Source organism: Pan troglodytes, chromosome 7, assembly GCF_028858775.2.
Source record: "Pan troglodytes isolate AG18354 chromosome 7, NHGRI_mPanTro3-v2.0_pri, whole genome shotgun sequence".
Lineage (NCBI taxonomy): Eukaryota > Metazoa > Chordata > Mammalia > Primates > Hominidae > Pan > Pan troglodytes.
In genome coordinates, this window is record NC_072405.2 from 55,535,239 (window position 1) to 55,552,913 (window position 17,675).

The 17,675-nt window shown below is 39.7% G+C and overlaps 1 long non-coding RNA gene across 1 annotated transcript in view; it reads left to right on the plus strand.

Moving 5' to 3' along the window:
* Positions 1 to 14,084: 14,084 nt before the first annotated feature.
* Positions 14,085 to 17,675, plus strand: part of LOC107976300 (uncharacterized) — an 81,813-nt gene continuing 78,222 nt past the window's right edge. The window contains exon 1 of the long non-coding RNA XR_008536711.2: positions 14,085 to 14,191. This is a non-coding gene — a long non-coding RNA (uncharacterized LOC107976300). The remainder of the gene's footprint in view (positions 14,192 to 17,675) is intronic.

Here is a 17,675-nt window from a genome sequence, read left to right on the forward strand (position 1 = left end):
ATCCTATATATGTATCTCCTATTATATATATGTGTGTGTATGTATATATATAAAGGGGAGTTTATTAAGTATTAACTCACATGATCACAAGGTCCCACAATAAGTTGTCTGCAAGCTGAGGAGCAAACAGAGCCAGTTTGAGCCCCAGACCTAAAGAACTTGGAGTTTTGTGTTCAAGGGCAGGAAGGGTCCAGCACAGGAGAAAGAGGTAGGCTGGGAGGCTAGGCCAATCTAGTTTTTTTTTTTTATGTTTTTCTGCCTGCTTTATATTTTAGCCACACTAGCTGCTGATTAGATGGTGCTCACCCAGATTAAGGGTGAGTCTGCCTTTCCTAGCCCACTGACTCAAATGTTAATCTTTTTCACCAACACCCTCACAGACACACCCAGGATCAATACTTCGCATCCTTCAATCCAATCAAGTTGACACTCAGTATTAACCACCACAAGGGGCCTCTGCAGCATCTCTTCAGATCTCAGGATCTGAGCCCCTGGAGCACAATGGAGTCAATATGTCTATTAGCCCTGATAACCTTGAAAAACTATCCATACATTTTCTACACACCATACTAATCAGAGCAGAGGGGAAAATGATGTTTCTACTTTGGCATTATCAGTCTGATAATTTCAAGCGGAAAAAAATGCTTTTTGAATTTTTTGCGTAGTCATTGAAAAGGATGTTTTAATTTAACTAATAACCCTAAAGGCTCATTCCAGAGTTACTCTTAGGTAGTTTTAATTTTTCCTCCCTTCAATGAAATGATCTTGTACTACTGTGCTAAGAGCAATTGGCTGATCTGATATTTACATCAAAGGGCTTGTTAAATAAATTCCAGTGAAAGAAATATAAACAAGGTGAAAGTGCATTTTTGCTTAAATGCCTCCTTCTGAAAGTCAAGAGAAAAGAATATACAAATCTTGATCGTAATTATGTCTTTTGTCTCTTTATATAATATTTAATTTATTCTTACAGAAATGCCCTTGATGAATACAGCTCTCTCCAGCTTGAGGTCTATATTTTGGGAAGTAATTCAGAGTTCAAAGCTTCCAACTTTGATAGATTGGTCATCACTGCAAGAGTAAACATATTTTTTTGATATCTGCTTACAAATAGAGATTTCATGGGCCAAGCAATGAAAAGTAGAAGTTTAGTGCAGGTGCTTTCCCTAGTTTAAGCACATTTGGTATTCCACTCCTAGTAATGATGTTTACTTGCCTTATGCATTATAATTTACAAAAGGCTGCCATATTCTTTTCTCCTTGCTATAGAATTTGCTGTGATTTCTGAATCATTCCAAAAGGCTCTACTTGAGAACATGTGCACTATTACTCCTGCTAGAACTGCACATCTTAGCACATTTGTCATTGCTTCTAGCTAAAATAATAGGAAGAGGAGATATGCTCACGTATAAGAGTTGAGGAAATATGTTTCACTTAACAAAGACCTCATCAGGAGCCTAGTGAAGATTCATGATTACTATTTAGTGAAAAGTTGTGTTCTAGATGGAGCTACTTTCACCTATTGAACACAGAAGTATTTTTCACCCCTTGTTTTTTCAAAGAAAACAGCACTACCATTTCTTGCAGTCATACAGGGAAAGCATAGCAGAGTTCTGCTCTCCTGCAATGAATCTGCCATGTTAAAACTGGGTAGGTTCAACATGTCAATCAACTTATGCCATTTCTTTGTTAAGGACACTTTAATGACTTTCCTTTCCCCACAGAGCAAACTCCAGATTTTTCCACATGGCTGATAGGCCTGTAAATGACTCCACACCTGCCTGTTTCCTCTGTATCATTTTTGCCACCTCTGACATTGCCCACTTTGTGCCAGCCTGACTATTGTCACTGTTGCTGTTGCTCTAGGTCATCTCAGGGTTTTCACTTGCTTTTTCTGTGACTGAGGGTGTCCTCTCACATACTTAGACAGCTGGGTCAGTTCCATTGCTTACATTTCAGTTCAGATGCTAGTTCGTTCAACAGTCCTCACTCCTCAGCATCACTCCCTGTGTCTAACACTATATCTAACCATTTTATCTATTTATGGTTTATTTTCTTCCTTCACTAGAATGTAAACTGCACAAAGGAGAAACTGTGTCTGTCCTATGCATTGCTGTGTCTCCTAAGTCCAAAACAGGGTCTGCCCCTGGAGTATGTATGTACTCAGAATGTGTTGATGAAAAAAAATGCAAAAAAAAAAAAAAGCATTCTTTCTAAATGCTTTTCTTAAGGAGGAAAAGAGGAATCTGTTTAAATGATTCAAGATAACTGAAAAAAAAATAGAACTGTAAAGATTTACCTATCTTTTGAAACCCTTTCAGAGTTCTTTTGAGACATTTATTGACATCCTTGAGTCTTTTATTTTATTTTTATTTTTTTGAGATGGAGTCTCACTCTGTTGCCCAGGCTGGAGTGATCTCAGCTCACTGCAACCTCCGCCTCCCAGGTTCAAGTGATTCTCCCTGCCTCAGCCTCCCAAGTAGCTGGGATTACAGACGCCCACCACCACGCTCAGCTAATTTTTTGTATTTTTAGTAGAGACGGGGTTTTGCCATGTTGGCCAGGCTGGTCTCGAACTCCAGACCTCAGGTGATCTGCCCACCTCAGCCTCCCAAAATGCTGGGCTTACAGGGGTGAGCCACCACATCCAGCCACCTCTGAGTCTTTTGAAAGATATTTTATGCGTTGCCTTTAATAATGCATTTCTGTTGGAAAACTGATCTGCACCATGTTTGTAAGTGTTGACTGATAACCACCTGCAGTGAATGGCTGCATTGGTATTCATTCAAGTAGCAGACAGCAATGGGAACCAATTTAACTCTCAGGATTCTGTTCATGGAGAAAAAAAGGTTAGTTGGAGGGCTGTTCTTGAGCTCTCTGTGCCAAGACAGACCACCAGAGGGGAAGTAGCTCCCAGGGCACTCAGTGCAGAAGGTTCTCTTGCAGAGGCTCAACTTGCTGCCAGATTCTGCTGGCCAGTTGGATTTTCTCATCTTTATTTTCCATGGATATTGCCCTCTCTTGGTCTGCACCCCTTAACTGCTGTGTTTGCTCTTTTCAGACCATTGATCTACACAACTACTTATATTTACATGCAAAATAGAGAACAAATCACAATTGCCTAGTTTACATAGAATTTAAAAATTTGTGGGCCTTATTTTTACTCAGAAAATGATGATTCCAATACCTGGTATAATGAATGGTCCTCATAAAGCATTAGAAAGTAAATCAATGACTGTAATTCCAACACTTTGGGAGACCGAGGCAGGCAGATCACAAAGTCAGGAGATCGAGACCATCCTGGCTAACACAGTGAAACCCTGTCTCTACTAAAAATACAAAAAAATTAGCCAGGCATGGTGGCATGCGCCTGTAGTCCCAGCTACTCGGGAGGCTGAGGCAGGAGAATCACTTGAACCAAGGAGGCAGAGGTTGCAGTGAGCTGAGATTGCACCACTGCACTCCAGCCTGGGCGACAGAGCAAGACTCTGTCTCAAAAATAAAATAAAATAAATCAATGATGGCCCATTTCAGTTTCATTCCTGATCAGAAAGTCTAGTTAGAGAGAATAGCTGAAGTTAGACAAAGGACTAAGGCTAGATCTAATCCTGCAGCCTATGTTTTCTACTGGTCAAAGGCAGTTCACCGCACTTACAGTTTGGTCTTGGTCTCTGTGGGGCTTTACTCTGTTTATTCTCTTGCCTCAATATTCGTTTGCATCTTCTCTTCTTTTTGCCACCTGAATGCGTGCCCTACTCAGGATTTGGTTGTCACCCTGTGCTTCCTTTTCTTTGTTCTTCATCTCAGGATCTTGTTGATTTGCACAGCTTCAAATCAACTCTAGGACTCACATCCATGTCTTCTGCCCTCAATTCCAATCTTGTCTTTTATATATTTCTCTACATTTTAGTATTCATCATTTATTCTGCAAAATCATCTGCCTGTTCTATTAGGTTTTTTTGTTTGTTTTTTTGGTTGGTTTGTTGGTTGTTTTTGAGAAAGTCTCACTCTGTCACCCAGGCTGGAATGCAGTGGTGTGATCTCAGCTAACTGCAACCTCCGCCTCCCGGGTTCAAGCAATTCTCCAGTTTCAGCCTCCCAAGTAGCTGGGAATACAGGCATGCACCACCATGTCAGGCTTTTTTTTTTTTTTTTTTTGTATTTTTAATGGAAATGGGGTTTCATTATGTTGACCAGGCTGGTCTCAAACTCCTGACCTCAGGTGATCCACCTGCCTTGGCCTCCCAAAGTGCTGGGATAACAGGTGTGAGCCACCATGCCTGGTCTCTATTAGTTTTTATTACAACTTCACATACAATAAACTCATTTTTGTATGACCTCAGATCTCTAAATTTCAGGGCTTATATGTATGAAGAGACTGTCTAACAGTTCCACCTACCACACCACAGCCCTGACAATGCCTAGTTTGCAAACTTATTAATATATACATTTGTTTACATCACTTAGCTGAAGAATTAGCAATGGGTTCACAACTGCCAGGGCCAAATGAAAAGACAATATTTCTACAAGTAAGTAAGCTTACACAAATGGTTTTACAACAAAAACTCTTTTCACTTTTAATAATTATTAAATTAATATAATTAATAAGAAATAAGTTATTTATTTCTTAAAAATAAGAAATTTTTAAGCATGGTGTCAAACATTTTCGAGTTTTAGCAATTGGATGCCAGACACACAAAGTGGATGCCAGACACACACCTTCAGCCACCTAAACAAATACTTCATTGTTTCAAAAATTAATGTATTGCTGTTCTATAGTGTGATGTCCTCAGCAACTTTCTTTCTTCAATCTCTTCTCCCTCCTTTTATTTTCCTGTTTCCTTTCTTTCTTTCCCTTTCTTCCCTCTTTTATTAATAAATCTAAGAAGTTTGCTCAGATCTTTCTGTTTACATAACAAGTCATTTTAAATGATCAATTTTTTTAAGTGGTATTTTGACCAAGTCATCTAAACATGGCTGATTTGGGAAATCAGGCCTTAAACATTCCAGTTTCCAAGTAATTTTTTTAAAAACTCTTTTTTTTTTTTTTTTGGCTAAAATGTATTATTTAAGAACATGAATTCTGAAGCTTTTAAGAACACAGTATAAACCTATTTTTCTACTTTCTCATTTGATCTATGAATATCAATTAGGTCAAACTATAAGCAATATTTAATAAATAATTTTTATAAAAAACATAAATTCATGAATCTGTCATAAAAATCCTTGAATAACTGTAAAATATCACCATTTAAACAGTGCTGTATCTATGTTACTTCAACTTTATGTGAAGTTTCCTAGCTATTAGTTTATAGGGTATCTGTGGTTTGGAATATCTACCTTCTAAAAATTGCTTGAATATCTAAAAACAATACTCATCTTCTTTCTGGAGTAACATTAATCTGGTCAACTCTTGTAATTTAACATTAATTTAATGGATGACAAACCAACTTGGCAAAAGAGTTTCTACCAAGGTGTCAAACTCAGTCTTACTAGTCTGTCATGGCACTTCAGGAGATTAAACAGAGAACCCGTCTTCTGCTGCCATGTCATCTGATAGTTTCTAATGATAAATACATCTCACTGATACTTCTGCCTCTGTTTTTATTTATGTGTCACTTCTATCTTTTTTAGTATCAATTGGTTTCTAGTGTTTTTGGATTTAATAGTTCAGTAAAATTTCAAAACAAAAAATTAGGATGTCAACACAAGATTATTCCATTTTTAAAGCCAGAATACTAAAATTTAAATTCAATTCCTCTCACCTAATATTACAAAGTCAAAATCTACTGTCTATCCTTACTTTCCTAATTTTACTATTGATGGGAAGACAATTGTTTTTCCTAGGAAGAGAGGAACATATTTGCTTCCTTTTACATTTGTAATTTTTGTTTTCTTTCTCACTAGATTATTCTTGTTTATTCTTTTTCTAGCAAACAATGCCTCACATTCACTCTTCCATGAGAATTTTTTTCTATCTTAACAGTTTGCAGACTACCTCCCCACAGTGCCTCTCATAGCTGCAGTTAAACAGCTTTCGCAAATAAAGAATCTTAACTGAAATTAACTTGTTACTGTTTAAGTGAGAAAATTTTGGTATTTCTGAAACATATAGCATAGCCAAAATTAATGTAAAATAGGTAACAAAGAAAACTGATAGAATGCAATTTTCCAGAAATATTTATTTTTGGGGGGATTAAAATGTCACCGTCTTTATATTCAGAATATGCTGTATATTCAGAGGAATAAGAATGGAAGTTCCAGTCAGTCCAATTTTCTTTAGTCCATATTTTAAAAGACCAGTGTGTCAAGACTTGTGGGTTTGTTATATATGCAGACTAGCAAGTTCAGTTAGCCAAATATTGAGTAACTTCAAACTATCTCCAGTTGTACTGAGATCACCCATGCTAGAGAAACATTGATATTTTAATCTATTCTTCAATACTGAAAAAATTAAGGGAAAGCTTATATGTTTTTCATAATATTATTTACCAAACTAATAATATAAACTTCCATACTTACCTTGTCTCTGCCTTTATAGCCCATGAGTTGCCTTTTAGCAAACCATGCTAGAATGATATAGAGTTACTTACATCTTAGACCTATCAAAAGAGCCTCAGACATTTCATTCAGTTTGATTGATGGGAGAACATTTATCTAAGTATTTCAAAAATATTTATTGTGCACACATCTACCCCAAACATGTTACTATATGCTGGAAACAAATAGGTAAATAAGGTAGTTATGATGGCTATATTGGTCAAGTTTATATTTTAGAGAGGGAGATATGTAATACATAAGGAAACAATTAGAAGAAAATAAATACAATATTTGCTGCTTGTACTGAGATATTTTAATCAAATAGACAGATCAGCCTAATTTCTGTTGGTTGGTCAAAGACAGCCTCTTTGCAGTGCAGACTTGTGAGCTGAGAGGTGATGGAGAGAGGAAGCCAGAGAAGCTGCTTCCCACTTACTTCCCAGGCACTGCCTCTAAAGGTGATGTTTTATGTTTATACATATAGCATTCTATGATTTCATTCAATTCTGGAATGGTACTGAGTAATATAGGAGGGAAGAAATTCTAGGTCTGTGCCCTTACAATAGGCTGCGGTACTGAAAACCTCTGCTGGGGAATACTGTATTTATACATGAATATTTCCATAAACACGCTTATATCATCATGTATGTGTGTGTGTTTATTTACCTATCTATATCTGTCTATATTCATACAGAGTCACACTATAGAAAATAGAAGTATTGGTAGATGGAGGCAGTGAAAATAATATAAAAAGAAACTTCCATACATGTGAAGACCTATCTGCCCTATAAGCCATATCCACAATAGTACACAAATAAAGGTACACTCTGACATACATCCTGCTGCATTTCATGTATACTAGGAAACCATTCATTTTTGTTGCTCTTCTGTGAGTAGAAAAACGTATTAAGGCCAAAGCATCATTCATTGCAAGATCGATGTTAATCCTTCCTCCTCTGGTGAGCACCAGGCCAGAGATGAACCAGCCCCAGTCCAAAGGCCCTCGCCCAAATCTGAGAATGCCGACTTCTTCTCTTCAGACTTTTCATCAGGACAGGAGCTTTATTTTTTTTCTATAAATGTGTGATGTAGGAATACACTCCTGTCGTTAATTTTTGCTGGCTGGAGAAAGGTCTTTTTGGTTATGGGAAGAGAAGCCTAGATATATTCCCTGAAAATAGACTGTTGTACTGAGAGCAAATATTAGGGTGCATGGTACCTGGGCAAAAGGCAACAGGCCGGGGTCAACATGTACTCTAGGGCCAAAACTGGCTGTATCGGTCAGGCCAATTGTTCTTTTTGTCAAAGGCTTTACCCACTGATGTTAGCCAGCTCTTCCCAGTCCTAGCTGGATGGACAGAACCCCACTGGGCTGGTTTCCTGAGCCCTTGAATTAAAAACACCTGGGTGCCAGGTAACACGGACTTTGTCACAGGTAGAAGGAGAATGGAGTATGGTGTGTGGCTTGGATTAGATTCACCTGTAGTGAGCTAATTGGCTGATTGGATTCACTTGGGCTGGAGCAGCTGAAATGAGAGATGACCACTGACCTAGTTTTTTTATGGGGCTTTCTTTTGTATATAGATAGGCACATAAGTAAACGCACACATACAGCATTATATGAGTATGTCTATGTAATGCTCATTTGTAAGTATGTCTGTGTAAAAAAGCCCCAAATAAAATCTAGATTAAAGGTCATTTCAGATTACAGCCCCTGCAGCCCAGGTGAGTCAAATCAGCCAGTTAGCTCAGGCCAGGTGAGTCCAGTCAGCCAATGAGGTGACTTGGGACTGCTGAAGCATCAAGCCAAGCCAACAAGAATGGATGCAAAGAACACAGACATCCCTCGAGAAGGAGCGTAGGGCCCTGAGGTGCTGAGTGGGACATGACGCCTTATATGGCAGCACAGCTTGCTCACTTCCTGGACCTTTTGCCTGAAGGTGAAGCTTTATCTTTATATGGACAACATTCTATGGTTGTGTTCCATCCGGGAATGGTATTGAACCATATAGGAGGGAAGAAAGAGAAGATCTATGCCCTTACGATAGGCTGGAGTATTGAAAACATCTGTTGGGAAATATTGAATGTACACTGAATATTTCCAAAGGCATCTCATATAATACTCTATGCCTGTGTTTATCTACCTGTCTATACCTATATCCATATATGTATATATCGATATTCATACAGAGTAAAAGATATACAAGGTAAAAGTATTGCTAGGTATTAAAATAATAATATAAAAAAAGTTTCCATACATGTAAAGACCTATGTGCTCTATAAATGATATCTACATAGGACACAAATGAACATATACTCTAAATACATCCTGATGCATTCAATGTATACTAAGGAATGATTGATCCTTTCTGCTCATTTCTGTGAGCAGTAAATTCCCTAAGGCCATGGGAGTCATTCACTGCCAGGTCAGTCATGACCCTTTTCTTTCCAGTAGACACCAGGCCAAAGATGAACCAGACCTAGTTCCAAAGGCCTTCACCCAATTTTGTTTGCTCATTTGTTTTTTGAGATGGAGTCTCATTCTGTCACCCAGGCTGGAGTGCAGTAGCATGATCTCGGCTCACTGCAACCTCTGCCTCCTGGACTTAAGCGATTCTCTTGCCTCAACCTCCCAAGTAGCTGGAATTACAGGCACACACCACCACGCCCGGCTAATTTTTTGTATTTTTAGTAGAGACAGGGTTTCATCATGTTGGCCAGGCTGGTCTCAAACTCCTGACCTCAGGTGATCCACCCACCTTGGCCTCCCATAGTGCTGAGATTACAGGCATGTGCCACTGCACCCGGCCTGACAAGTACACTCTTGTTGTTCAGGGTTGGTTGTGGAGAAGGGTCTATTTGGGCAAAGAAAAAAACTCTAGGTCTGTTTCCTGAAGATAAACTGCAGCACTGAAAGCATATGTGAGAAAACATGGTTCCTGGGCAAAAAGCAACTAGATTAGAGTGAACATGTGCCCAAGTGCCAAAGGCGGCCCTACTGGCCAGTCCAAAGGCTCTGTGTGTCAAAGACTACACCTACTGGTGTCTGCTATTTCTTAACGGTCCTAGCTGGATGGCCATAACACCACTGGGCAGGTTGGAGGAGCTCCTGGATTAAAGAAAACCTCAGGTGCCAAATAACAAAGGCTTTTTTACAGGTACAAGAACGGGAAGTGGTGTGTGGCTCAAATTGAATTCACTTGGACTGAGCTAATTATCTGATTAGATACATCTAGGATGGAGGGGATGGAAACAAAAAAGACCTCTGACCTAGTTTTCTTCTGGAGCTTTTCTTGTAGATATTTATATAAATAGAAAGACCCATAAACACACACACAGGATTATATGAGTATGTCTTTGTAATGTCCATTTTGTGAGTATGTCTATGTATAAAAGCCCAAATGAAAACTAGGTCAAAGTTTCTTCCATTTGCGTCCCTCCAGTCCAGGTGAGTCTAATCAGCCAATTTGCCCAGCCCAGGTGAATCTGTTCAATTAGCTCAGCCTAGGTGAATCCAATCAGCATATAAGCTGAATTGGAACTGCTTAACAATCAAGGCAGGCCCACAGTGGTGGGTATGAAGAATGCAGGCCTACATCGAGAAGGGAATCAGGGCCCTGAACTGTTAAGGTGGACAAAAAACCTTAAGTGGAGGCCAGGCGTGGTGGCTCATGGCTGTAATCCCAGCACTTTGGGAGGCCAAGGCAGGTGGATCATCTGAGGTCAAGAGTTTGAGACTAGACTGTCCAACATGATGAAACCCCATCTCTACTAAAAATACAAAAATTAGCTGGGCGTGGTGGCAGGCACCTGTAATCCCAGCTACTTGGAAAGCTAAGGCAGGAAAATCGCTTGAACCCAGGAGGCTGAGGTTGCAGTGAGCAGAGATTGTGCCACTGCACTCCAGCTTGGGCAGAAAGAGCGAAACTCCATCTCAAGAAAAAACAAAAATAAAAACCTTAAGTGGCAGTAGCAGTACCGCCAGGTTACCTGCCAGGACTTGCTCCTAAAAATGAAACTTTATGTTAATACATACAATGTTCTATGGCTGTTTTTCATTCTAAGATGGTATTGAGCCCTATAGGAAGGAAGAAAGACTAAGTCTGCACCCTTAGGATTGTCAGGATTACTGAAAATGTCTGTTGGCAAGTATCAATGTATACAAGCATATTTACATAGAAATACTCATATATTTCTGTATGTGTGTGTATTTATATACATATCTGTATCTTTCTATCTATGTATCTATATTCATACAAGATGTAGATATAGAAGGTAGAAGTATTGATATTTTTAGGTCCTGACAGTAATATCAAACGTCCATCCATGAAGAGGCCTATCTGCCCTATAAACTGTATCTATAATAGTAAGCAAATGGAAGCACACTGTGACATACATCCTGCTGCACTTAATGTATGCTAAGGAGCCATTGGTCCTTGTTGCTCCCTTCTGTCAGCAGAAATGCACTAAGGCCATGGGAGCCACTCACTGCTATGTCAATGTTGACTTTTCCCTTTCTTATGAACACCAGGTCAGAAATGAACCAGCCCCAGCCCAATGGCCCTAACACAAATTCAAAAATAATGACTCCTTACTAGGGCTCCCATCAAGACAGGAGCTCTTCTTTTTTTCTATGAACATGGAACATAAGAGTACAGTCTTGTCTTTTGGTTTTGGTGGCTGGAGAAGGGTCTTTTGGGGTAGGGCAAAGAAAGTATAGGTTTGTGCCCTGAAGGTAGACTGTGGTACTAAAAACAGATGTCAGGGAATGTGGTACTCAGGCAAAAGAAAACTAGGCCAGAGTCAAAGTGTGCTGTACTGCCAAAAGAGGCTCTTAAAGACCAGGCCAATGATTCCTTTTTCTGAAGTCTACACCCACCCTCTGGTGCCAGCCAGCTCTGGCCTGTCCTACTCGGGTAACAAGAACCCTACTGGGTGATCTGATGAGCACCTGAATTAAAAACACAAGTGTCAGATAACAATGACTTTTTCCACAGATACAAGAATGGGAAGTGGTGTGTGGCTTGGACTAGATTTATTTGGTCTGAGGTAATTGGCTGATTGGATTCTTCTGGGATGGAGGGGATAGAAGTGGAAGTGATCTCTGACCTAGTTTCTTTGGGGGCTTTTTGTTGTAGATATAGACATGAATAGAAACATAAACAATCACACATATACAGGGTTATATGAGTATGTCTATGTAATGTCCATTTGTGAGTATGGCTATGTAAAAGAAGCCCAAATAAAACCTAGGTAAAAGGCCATTTCTGTTTACATCCTCTCCAACCCAGGTACATGTAATTATTCAATTTGCTCAGCCCAGATGAATCTATTCAGCCAATAAGCTCAGCATAGGTGAATCCAATCAGCTCATTAGTCAAATTGGCAGTGCTGAAGGATCAAGACAGGATCTCAGCAGTGGAAATGAGCAGTGCAGGAATCTACCAAGGAGAGCAGGGCCCTGTTGTCCTAAGCTGGGCCTGCCTTACATGGCAATACTGCCGGCTTACTTGCCAGGCATTGCCCCTAAAGGTGAAGCTTTGTTTATGTTCATACATACAACATTCCATGGTTGTGTTCTATTCTGAGATGGTATAGAGCCATATATGACAAAAGTCTAGTTCTACACGCTTAAGATAGGCAGAATTATTCAAAATGTATGTTGGTGAACATTGTATGTATACATGAATATTTACAGAGACATATAATCTTGTGTGTTTTTATCTACCTATCTCTACATCAACCAATTATCGATATTTATATAGAGTCTAGGTAGAGAGGGCAGATGTATTGATATTTATTGGTACTGACGGTAATATAAAAAGAAACTTCCATACATGGTAAAGGCCTCTCTGCCCTATCACCTACACCTACAAATAAACAAATGGAGGTCCACTGTGGCATACATCCTGCTGCAGTCAATGTACACTAAGGAACCACTGGCCCTTGTTGCTCACTTCTGTGAGCAGAAAACGCAATAAGGCCATGGGAGTCATTCATTAGCAGGTCAGTGTTGACCCCTTCCATTCTGGTGAACACAAGGCAGAGATAAACCAGCCCCAGCACAAAGACTCTCACACAGATTTGAGAGTGCTCATTTTCATTAGGGCTCCCATCAAGACAGGGGCACTTCCTTTTTTCTATGAACATATGACATAGGAGTACACTTTTTTCAGTTTTGGTGGCTTGAGAAGTGTCCTTTTGTATAGGAGTAGAAAAGCCTACATCTGTTCTCTGAAACTAGACTTGGGCACTGAACATAATGCCAGGGAATGTGATACCCAAGCAAAAGACAACCAGGCCAGAATCATCAGTCACTGAAGTACCAAAAGTGACACGTGTTGGCCAGGTCAAAGAATCATTGTGTTGAATGCTACACCCACTGGTGTCAGCCAGCTCTGCCCAGTCTTAGCTGGCTGGCCAGTACCCCACTGAGCTAATTTGATGAGCTCCTGATTTTAAAACACTTGGGTACCAGGTTGGGAGGATATTTTCACAGGTGCAAGAAAATTGGGAAGCCATGCATGGCTCTGATTTGATTTACTTTAACTGAACTAACTGGCTGAATTGATTCACCTGGGCTCAAGAGGAGTGACAGAAAAATGACTTCCAACCTAGGTTTTTTCTGCTTGGCTGTTTTGGTAGATATATAGATATAGGTAGGTAGGTACATAAACACATACACATATGCACATACATGATTATATGAATGTCTATAATGTCCATTTGTAAATATTTCTATGTGAAAAAGTCACAAATGCAAATGAGGTAAAAGTTATTTCCATTTCCTCCAGCCCAAATGAGTCAAATCAGCCTTTCCATTGTGTTTGGGTGTGAGATTCAGAACCTCACCTGAATAGGCTGTGTCCTTGTGTGAGGGTGACAATCCTAAGAGTTTGTTGGATGTGCATATCAGAGTCACAATCTCACCTGTGTGCTGGGTCCTGTTATGACACTCTCTGTACCACCCAAGAGCTTTATACAGTAGGCATGGGAGTCACAATTCTCTCTGTGGCCTTAGTACAGAAATGAGTCACCATTCCACCTGTGGACCAGATCCATGTATGAGTCACAATTCCAACTTTTGACTGCATCTGGATGTGAGATTAAAAACCTCAGCAGCAGGCTGTGTCCATATATGAGTGTGACAATCCTAGCTGTTGGCTTGGTGTGCATAGAAGAGTTACACTCTCACCTATGAGGTAGGCCCTATTATGACACTCTGTACCACTTGAGGGCTTTATATAGTAGGTAAGTGAATCACAATTTTCTCTGATACTTTCATATAGCTATGAGACTCATGATCTTAACTGTGTTCCTAGTCCAGGTATGAGAATCAAAATCTCTCCTACTAGCTGGGTCCAGGTTTGAGAGTCATCATATGGCCAGTGAGCTGGGTTCAGAAATGAGTTACCATCTTCCCTGTGGGCTTTGCCCATGTATGAGGGTAAAATCACCTAGGTGCCAGGCCCAAGTATATGTCACAATCTCACCTGTGGGCATGGCCAAGGTAGGAGTCACCCAGGTGCTGGGCCCCTGTATATGTCATAATCCGACCTGTCAGCCAGGCCCAGGTAGAAAGTCAAATAACCTAGGCCCTGCACCATTGCACCCAGGTAAGAGAGCCAAATCACCTAAGTGCTGGACCCAGGTAAGAGAGTCAAATCAAAGCTTTACTAAAAACAGTACATTTTCTCTCTGGAATACATGTCACATTCCTCTTTTGTATTAATATAAAACTCCCAACCTTCTGCTTTTTGGACATACCAAAGACCACCCAATCTATACGTATGCTTCAAATTGCAATTCTTTCTTAACATTAAATTTAGAGATTCATCTCTACATCTTTATTTTGATTTCAACAGCCCTTTGATTCACTGGCATGTATATTGTGTCATGTGTGAGGTCAGCTCTAAATTGTTTTGGTTTGGTTCATGTTTTTGTATATAGATATCATTGGGAAAGGCACTTTGTGCAGGCAGTCTTTGGACCTCTGCTTTGCCAAATAATGTGTCTTGAGCCTGGAACATGTTCTTACCAAGAGATAAAGTGCTGGACTCACTACTTTGTGAAGGGATATCTTTCTCTGCTCTGAGCTTAAAGTAGACTTTTTTATTCTTAAGCACATGTGCTAATGGCCCTCAGGCAGCCCCAGATTTCTGTAATTAATGTTCCTTTCTGTCTCTGGTAATTTTATTTGCTTTATAAGTTTACCTTTTCCAGTTTATTTTTTTTTCTTTTGAGACAAGTCTCACTCTGTTGCCCAGAATGGAGTGCAGTGCGGCGATCTCAGCTCACTGCATCCTCCGCCTCCCAGGTTCTAGCAATTCTCCTGCCTCAGTCTCCTGAGTAGCTGGGACTACAGGTGCACACTGCCACGCCCAGCTAATTTTTTGTCTTTTAGTAGAGATGGGGTTTCACCATGTTGCCCAGGCCGGTTGTGAACTCCTGAGCTCAGGCAATCCACCCACCTTGGCCTCCTAAAGTGCTGGGATTATAGGCGTAAGCCACCGCGCCTGGCCACCTTTTCCAGTTTTAATACACCCACTCCTGCTTTCTTTTGATTATTGTTTGCATAATATACATTTTTCACTCTTTTACTTTCGACCTACCTGTCATTGAATTTGAAGTGAGTTTTTGTAGACAGAATTTAGTTAGGTCATTTTCTAAAATAATCTTTGTTTCTCCCCACTACTCATACTTAACACACTGTCAATCTCTGCCTTTTGATCACTGTATGCATATTATTTACACTTAAGGCAATTCTTGATACCTTAGAGCTTAAGTATGCTATTTTATTATTTTCTGTTTGCTTCCTCTGGTTTTGTTCCTGTTTCTTTGTTGTTGTTTTTTTGCCTTCCTGTAGGTTAAACATTTTTTTTAAAAATTTCATTTTGATTTACTTATGGTGTTTTTAGAGAGGTACACACTTTAAGTATGTAGTTTTTGTAGTAGTCGCTGTGGATATTACAATATATCTCATTCTACTGATATATGACTTTGAAGTATGGAAATATTACTCCCATTTAAGTCCTTTTATTTTTTACACTTTTAAATATAATTGCTTTGAATATCAAGTGCTGTTATAATTTTTGTTTCAAGTATCAAGTATGACATATAAAACTCAAATGGGGATTGTCTATTAAAAACTTCCTTTAGCAAGTCTTTATAACTATGTCTACTAGTGACACATTCCTCAAGAGTGGTATCCCTAACTGCCATTAGGGGGTGTTAAACGACGACTCTTTCTGGCTACTTCCCGCTGAAAAGAAGTGTTGTGCTGGGAACAGCACTTAGGGCTCCTCCTGGGGTCGATCTACGGGTCCTCAGAAGAAAGGCGTGTCCATAGGTGGTTCTGTCTGCAGCACCATTTGGAGTTTGCTTCCAGATGAAAAGAGATAAATTTTACAAGAAAGTTTAGAATATAGGGTTTGAATATAAGTATTAAGATTACCATTATTAGTGGGGGTACTATAGGCCATAACCATGACAGTAGAGTTTGATACCTGTTAGCTATTCTAATGGATTGTAATACTTGTTTGCCTCCACCAAATGTTGCTGTACTTTACCAGAAACGTTAAGATAAAAATAACATTCTTTGGCCAGACACAGTGGCTCATGCCTGTAATCCCAGCATTTTGGGAGGCCGAGGCAGGCAGACCACCTGAGGTCAGGAGTTCAAGACCAGCCTGGCCAACATGGTGAAACCCCGTTTCTACAAAAATACAAAAATTAGCCAAGCATGATGGTGGGTGCCTGTAATCCCAGCTACTCAGGAGGCTGAGGCAGGAGAATTGCTTGAATCGGGGAGTGAGCCAAGATTGAGCCATTGCACTCCAGCCTGAGCAACAGAGTGAGACTCCATCTCAAAAAAAAAAAAAAAAAAAACATTCTTTTTAGGATAAATGGCATTAAATTTGGGTGGCTAAAGTAACTTTAGTGTTAACCTTGGCTAAATTTTTCCAGCAATTATCAATCCTTTCACAATTTCCACAGACCATTTATGACATGCTTAAACTTTCTTACTAGTCCTAAACACCCCTTTTTTAAACAACCAGTTATTTCCTTTTAGGACAAGAATTTACCATCCAAGATCCTTTCTTATATAAAGTCTTTTTTTTTTTTTTGAGATGGAGTCTCGCTCTGTCACCCAGGCTGGGGTGCAGTGGCACAATCTTGGGTAACTGCAAACTCAGTCTCCCAGGTTCAAGCAATTCTCTGCCTCAGCCTCTCAAGCAGCTGGGATTACAGGTGCCCACCACCACACCCAGAAATTTATGAAAAAATTTTGTATTTTTCATAAAGAGATGGGGTTTCACTATCTTGCCCGGCACTTTGGAAGGCCAAGGTGGATGGATCACCTGAGGTCAGGAGTTCAAGGCCAGTTTGACCAACATGGAGAAACCACATCTCTACTAAAAATACAAAATTAGCTGGGCATGGTGGCACATGCCTGTAATCCCAGCTACTCGGGACCATCTTGGCCAGGCTGGTCTTGAACTCCTGACCTCGTGATCCAGCCACCTTGGCCTCCCAAAGTGCTGAAATCACAGGCGTGAGCCACTGCACCCAGCAAAAATATCCTTCCTTTATGACCTTAATTGAATAGCTAGGGTGTGACATATTACCAAACCCAATAAGAAGTCCTAGCAAACTTAGTGATAGTAAAATTTTCATGTTTACTTCCTGTCAGTAACTATTATCCCTGCTATAAGGATAATAATTCCACAAAATATTACAGTAGTTGAGGCTCTTTATCCAATATTCCACTCTGGGGTTGCTACAATATATAATCCTTCTGTAAATAGTAGAGTGAGTATATAATTCTGCAAGGGTGGTGTAGTAGATAATTTCCATCAAAAAGTTTTACTTGCCAAGACATAGAATTTCTCTTTGGGGGTCTATGAAGTTATAAATGTAATCCCAAGGATAACTAAAATCTTTCTGCAAAAATGCGTTAAAAAGAAGTTCTAATATCTGGTGGCAAATCTAAAGAGAAAAATTAAAATGACAAAGTATTTGCTGAGGTAAAGGTGGGACCGAGTAAGATGAGTAGCTCTCACTTATCTTTTATGATTTGTAGCTTCAGATATCTTATTTCTTCACATTGATATTCAGGATGTTCCTCTGGGCTG